We start from the raw sequence: 6,729 nt of genomic DNA on the forward strand, positions 1-6,729 counted from the left end.
TTTAATATCTTTAAGTAGTTAGGGAAAAAAAAATCAAAAGGGCCTGGCGCGGTGGCTCACACCTATAATCCCAGCACTTCGGGAGTTCGAGGTGGGTGGATCACTTGAGCTCAGGGGCCTGGCCAACATGGCAAAACCTCATCTCTACTGAAAATACAAAAATTAGGCCAGGCGCAGTGGCTCACACCTATAATGCCAGCACTTCGGGAGGCCGAGGTGTGTAGATCATGAGGTTAGGAGTTCAGGACAAGCCTGGCCAAGATGGTGAAACCCTGTCTCTACTAAAACTACAAAAATTAGCCAGGCGCGGTGGCAGGCACCTGTAATCCCGGCTACTCAGGAGGCTGAGGCAGGAGAATCGCTTGAACCCGGGGGATGGAGATTGCAGCAAGCCGAGATCGCGCCACTGCACTCCAGCCTGGGCCACAGAGTGAGACTCTGTCTCAAAAAATAAAATAAAATAAAATACAAAAATTAGCTGCGTGTGGTGGCGTGCGCCTGTAATCCCCGCTACTCGGGAAGCTAAGGCAGGAGAATCGCTTGAACCTGGGAGGCTTGCAGTGAGCCAAGATCGTGCCACTGCACTCCAGCCCAGGTGACAGAGCAAGACAATGTCCCGAAAGAAGATAATAGTTCGTGACAAGTGAAAGGAAATTCAGATTTCAACATCCATGAATCAAGTTGTGTTGGAACACAGCCACACCCATTCCTTTAAATCTTGCCCGTGGCTCCTTTCCTGCAGCAAAGGCAGAGCTGAATAGTTGCGACAGAGACCATACGGCCTGTAAAGCCTAAAATACTTACATCTGGCCCTTGCCAGAAAAGGTTTTGCTGAACCCTGCTCGAAATGGTTTCACTGTTTATAAATTCTCCACTTTTCTTTTTTTTACACTCAAATGAGTATTCTTCTTACCCCAACGCTCTGCTAAATTTGAACATTATGTAGTTGCTTTTATAGGGTCGGTTAACATAAACCAATTGGTTGCTTCGCTAAGACTTTTTTTTTTTTTTTTTTTTTTTTGAGAAGGAGTCTGGCTCTGTCCCCCAGGCTGGAGTGCAGTGGCGCAATCTCGGCTCACTGCAAGCTCCGCCTCCCGGGTTCACGCCATTCTCCTGCCTCAGCCTCCTGAGTTCCTGGGACTACAGGCACCCGCCACCACGCCCGGCTATTTTTTTTGTATTTTTAGTAGAGACGGGGTTTCACCAGGTTGGCCAGGATTGTCTCGAACTCCTGACCTCGTGATCCGCCCACCTCGGCCTCCCAAGGTGCTGGGATTACAGGCTTGAGCCACCACACCCGGCCGACTTTTTTTTTTTTTTAAACTATAGTTTTGTTTTGTTTTGTTTGATACAAAGTCTCACTCTGTTGTCCAGGCTGCAGTGCAGTGGCACAATCTCAGCTCACTGCAACCTCCGCCTCCTGGGTTCAAGTGATTCTCCTGCCTCAGTCTCCTGAGTAGCTGGGATTACAATTACAGGCGTGCACCACCACGCCTGGTTAAGCTTGTCTAAGATTTCTTATACTGGTAGATGGATTCAAATCTATAGATGCAAACCTATGAGCATTCGGGTGTGTGAAGCCATAAAGACATTTACAACAGAAGGAGGTCTTAGAGGCTTAGTTTTCTCACACATGTAGCGACTGCTAGTTTTCCTTCCTGGAGTCTGGGCCAGGCCTGAAAAAGGCAAACTAAGAAAATCAAAATGACAAACTGAAGACAGTGAGGTAGCACCTCCCCCAAGTTATTCCATGTGTTTGTAGCATAGATTAAGCATTTATTTAGCAAACATCTGTTGAGGCCAGTTACACACTCTGCAGAGTCAGAGAGGAAAGAGGCAGCGAGGCGTGTGGGTTCACACCTGAAGTCTCAGCTACTTGAGATGGCAGTAATGCCATCATAGCTCACTTCAGCCTCATCTGACTAATTTTGTATTTTTTAGAGACAGGGCCTTACTTTGCTGCTCAGACTAGTCTGGAACTCCTGACCTCAAGAGATCCCTCTGCCTCAGTCTCCCAAAGTGCTGGGATTAGAGGTATGATCCACCATGCCCAGCCAACAATGAATAATTTTTATAGTATGGCCCAAATGGGCTGTGGGGTATACTTTTTAAAATTATTATTATTTTTTTTTTTTTTAGCAATGTCACTCAGGCTGGAGTGCAGTGGTGTGGTCATAACTGCCACCCCAGCCATCCAGGCTCAAGTGATTCTCCCACCTCAGCCTCCTGAGTGGCTGAGACCACAGGCAGGCGCCACCATGCTCAGCTAACTTTTTAAATTTTTTGTAGAGACAAGGTCTCGCCATGTTGCCCAGGTTGGTCTCAAACGTTCCTCCCACCTCAGCCTCCCAAAGTACTGGGATTACAGGTGTGCACCACCACGCCTAGCCTATTTTTTAAAAATAGTCACTTTTTATGGGGGATTACAGTTTAACTGGGCCTTCTGTATTTTATCTGGCAACACTATCCATGAAGAGCACTGTCCAACTTTGAAGCCACCTCAATGTGAATGTGACTTTTATCTGCACCTGTAGTCTGTTTCTCCTCTTCTTCTGGGAGCGGGACTACTCATGTTGATTGGGTGCCAAGGGTACCAACCCGATGCCATGTTAGGAAAGCTGGGCATGACCTCCAGGAGCTGGTTTGTTTGTTTTGTTGGGTAAAGATTTTGCCTGCTTACATTAGTGGGTAAAGGTTTGTTTTCTTTTGAGAGAGCCAGAAATATCCAGGCAGGCCTGGCCCCAGCAGGGTTGGTGGAATAGATCACAGCAGCTTCCTCCATGTCGTGCCTAGGAAAGCCCGCAAAGGATTTTTAAGGTCTAGTGGGAAGAGGAGGGAAAGGCATCTTGGTCTTTTGTGTGTGTGTATGTGGAGGGGGCATAGGTTATATGCAAATAGCATCTTCATGTTGGAAAGCCTGGCTTGAAGCTTCTGGACAACTTTCCTGACATGCCTCTACTCACCCCAGCACTCTCTCCACCATGGCCCCCCATTCTGTATCCATACCCCTGGCTTACAGAAAGTTCTTCCTCCCTTTGTGCCTAGCCTTCGATTCCCTCAGGGTGGCATCAGATCTTTTTATCTTCTAACCTAAGACGGAGGCCGCCCTGAGGAGTGTGAACATTGCCCTCCATCCCTGTCTCTGGCTGTTGTTCAGGAGTGCCGGGTCGTGTCAGGACACGTGGAAAACCGGCGAACTCTCCTCCCTTGGAAGGTCCTTCTCACCCACCCACCCGCTGGTCCTCTCTCTTCAGGCCGGAACAGCCCCCTGTCCCTCCAGTGGAAGCCCCTCCCCCATGTGGATGTTGTCCTCAGGGCCTTCTCCAGGACATCCTGGGCATGCCTGGCCCCCTGGCTGGCTCAGAGCAGAGCTGAATTCCCTCTTGAGGAGGTATACAGCAGTCCATGCAGCCTTGGGTCCAGTTTGTCTTTTTGGCTGGTTCTTCCTTTTTTTTTTTTTTTTTTTTTTTTTTTTGAGACAGAGTCTTGCTCTGTCACCCAGGCTAGAATGCAGTGGCACAATCTCAGCTCACTGCAACCTCCACCTCCTGGGTTAAAGAGATCCTCCCACCTCAGCCTCTTGAGTAGTTGGGATTACAGGCATGCACCACCATGCCCCGTTAATTTTTGTATTTTTAATAGAGATGGGGCTTCACCATGTTGACCAGGCTGGTCTCAAACTCCTGACCTCAGGTGATCCACCCGCCTTGGCCTCCCAAAGTGCTGGAATTACAGGCGTGAGCCACCATTCCCAGCCTTGGCTAGTTCTTCCTTATTCACTCGGTCGATGAGGAAGCTAGGAAGCTGAGGTTAAGGGGCCGCCCAAAGTCACACAGCCAGCCAGTGGCCGACTTAATACCTTGAACCCAGGTCTTCTGGCTCCTAGACTAGGCTTCTCTCGACTGTAACACACTGATCTGCCTGAAGTGCATCCAGAGGGGTATATAGCCCGGTGGTTCTGCACATGGACAGCGAGGGCCTGGTATTCAAAACCCAGGCCTTGCGCTCAGTGGGTGTGACATTGATAAAGTTGCCCAGCCTCTCTATTGAGCCTCAGTTTCCTTATTTGTCAAGTGAGGATAATGACAGTGCCTAATCGAAGGGAGTTCCTGGAGGATCGAATGAGAGGATGCTTATGCAGTACTGGCGCAGTGCCTGGCTGGCAGGAACCATTGTCAGAGTAAAATCGAACCAATGTGAGCCCAGGCACGGTGGCTCACACCTGTACTCTCAGCACTTTGGGAGTCTGAGGCGGGCAGATCACTTGAGGTCAGGAGTTCGAGACCAACCTCGCCAACATGGTGAACACCCTGTCTCTGCTAAAAATACAAAAATTAGCCAGGCATGGTGGTGCACACCTGTAATCCCAGCTACCTGAGAGGCTGAGGAAGGAGAATTGCTTGAACCTGGGAGGTGGAGGTTGCAGTGAGCCGAGATCATGGTGGGACAACAGAGTGAGACTCCATCTCAAAAAAACAAAATAAAACAAAAACACAATGTGAGCAAAGAAAGGGATTCAAAAATCCCTATGTTGTCCAAAATTGGGAGTTGGATTTAAAAGTGACTGAAGGTAGGTCACTTTGAGTAATCTCAGCTACTCAGGAGGCTGAGGCAGGAGAATCACTTGAACCCAGGAGGCAGAGGTTGCAGTGAGCCAAGATCGCACCACTGCACTCCAGCCTGGGCAACAGAGCAAGACTCCATCTCAAAAAAGAAAAAGAACTGATTCCGAACACTCTTTAACGTAGAGTTCTAAGGATGGAAACTAGGGAGGGCTTGGATACCACTCATTTATCCACTCCCCCTTGGCGAGCCCAGTCATTGCCAGGCACTGTTGTTGGCATTGGGGGTACACCAGCGGAAGAAACAAAACCTTGGCCAGGCACAGTGGCTCACGCCTGTAATCCCAGGACTTTGGGAGGCCGAGGCAGGAGGGTCACTGGGGCCCGGGAGTTCAAGACCAACCTGGGAACATAGTAAGACCCTGTTTCTAAAATATATATATACATATGTGCTTCTACGTCGCCCCGCCCCTGAGCCGGCCGCCCAGCCCCTGGTGTGGTGCCTGGCGAGGGGAATGTCCTGGGTGGAGCTGGCGGAGTCACAAGCTCTACTCCACCCGACGAGGCTGTGTGTGCTGGGCCTGGCTCACAGCCAACCGAGACGGCCGAGCAGCTGGATGAGGCCGTGAAGTACTACACCCTAGAGGAGATTCAGAAGCACAACGACAGCAAGAGCACCTGACTGATTCTGCACCACAAGTGTACGATTTGACCAAATTTCTGGAAGAGCATCCTGGTGGGGAAGAAGTCTTAAGGGAACCAGCTGGAGGTGACGCTACTGAGAATTTTGAGGATGTCGGGCATCTTTGAGATGCCGTGGAATTGTCCAAAACATATATCATTCAGGAGCCCCATCCAGACGACAGACCAAAGTTAAACAAGCTTCGGAAACTCTTATCACTGCTGTTGATTCTAGCTCCAGTTGGTGGACCAACTGGGTGATCCCTGCCATGTCAGCAGTGGCCGTCGCCTATCAAGGCACACATGGCAGAAGGCTGAACCTCCTCAGAAGCCAGTGCAGGAAAATCCTGCTTTAGACACAGGCAAAAAGAAGCCAACGCTAATTACTCCAACTGACAGAAAACTTCTCTTGAAAAAAATAATTTTAACATATCTCTTTTTCTTTCTGCCTACATTAGAAATAAAACAAAAAGAACTGTCTTTTCTGCTCTTGGATTTTTTGAGTGTGCCTTTTATTCATCTACTTTATTTTGATGTTTCTTTACTATGTAATTTACTTATTGTAAGCATGATCTTTTACAAATATATCTGGCTTTTAAAATACAAAAATATAGGCTGGGCGCCGTGGCTCACGCCTATAATCCCAGCACTTTGGGAGGCTGAAGGGGTTGGATCACAAGGTCAGGAGTTCGAAACCAACCTGGCCAATATGGTGAAACCCCGTGTCCACTAAAAATACAAAAAGAAATTAGCCTGGCGTGGTGACACATGCCTGTAATCCCAGCTACTCGGGAGGCTGAGGCAGAAGAATCGCTTGAACCCGGGAGTCAGAGGTTGCAGTGAGCCGAGATGGCGCCACTGCACTCCAACCTGGGTGACAAGCGAGACTCCGTCTCACCAAAAAAAAAAAAAAAAGTATATGTGTATATATATATACACACACACACAAATATATAAACACACATACACACACACATCATTTTTAAACAGAAAGAAACAAAGCCTTGCCCTCCTGCAGCCCACACTCTAGTCGTGGAAACAAGCCATACACAAACAAAAAATGCAGACTGCAATCTCACGTGGTCAGTGATGGGTGAGGCGAAACAGAGTAAAACGAGGGCCTAGAGATGGTTCTCGCCCAGGGTGGCAGCGCCGCCTAGTGTACATTTTTGAAATTTCTATAGGTTTTTTTCTAGTTGTCCCATTGACTGGGGGCACAGCAGGCACTCAGCTGGCTGGAGTCAGACAAGCCAGACATGCTGCGATGCACAAGATAGTTGGAGAGGTGAGGGGATGAAAACTGATCTCCTCACGTGACTTTAGAATGTCGCAGCAGACATCCATGCATGTGAAAATTCTGTTTGTAAGTATTTGAGCCTAGAACCTCACTTGTTTTTTTTGTTGTTTTGTTTTTTGGGTTTTTTTTTGAGACGGAGTCTCGCTGTCTCCCAGACTGGAGTGCAGTGGCGCGATCTCGGCTCACTGC

The 6,729-nt window shown here is 48.7% G+C and overlaps 1 pseudogene; it reads left to right on the forward strand.

Annotated features, from left to right (window-relative positions):
• The first annotated feature begins 4,129 nt into the window (after positions 1-4,129).
• LOC100984677 (cytochrome b5-like) lies at positions 4,130-5,504 on the forward strand (annotated as a pseudogene).
• The last annotated feature ends 1,225 nt before the right edge of the window (positions 5,505-6,729 follow it).

Source organism: Pan paniscus, chromosome 15 (genome assembly GCF_029289425.2).
Source record: "Pan paniscus chromosome 15, NHGRI_mPanPan1-v2.0_pri, whole genome shotgun sequence".
In the NCBI taxonomy this organism is placed as follows: Eukaryota; Metazoa; Chordata; class Mammalia; order Primates; family Hominidae; genus Pan; species Pan paniscus.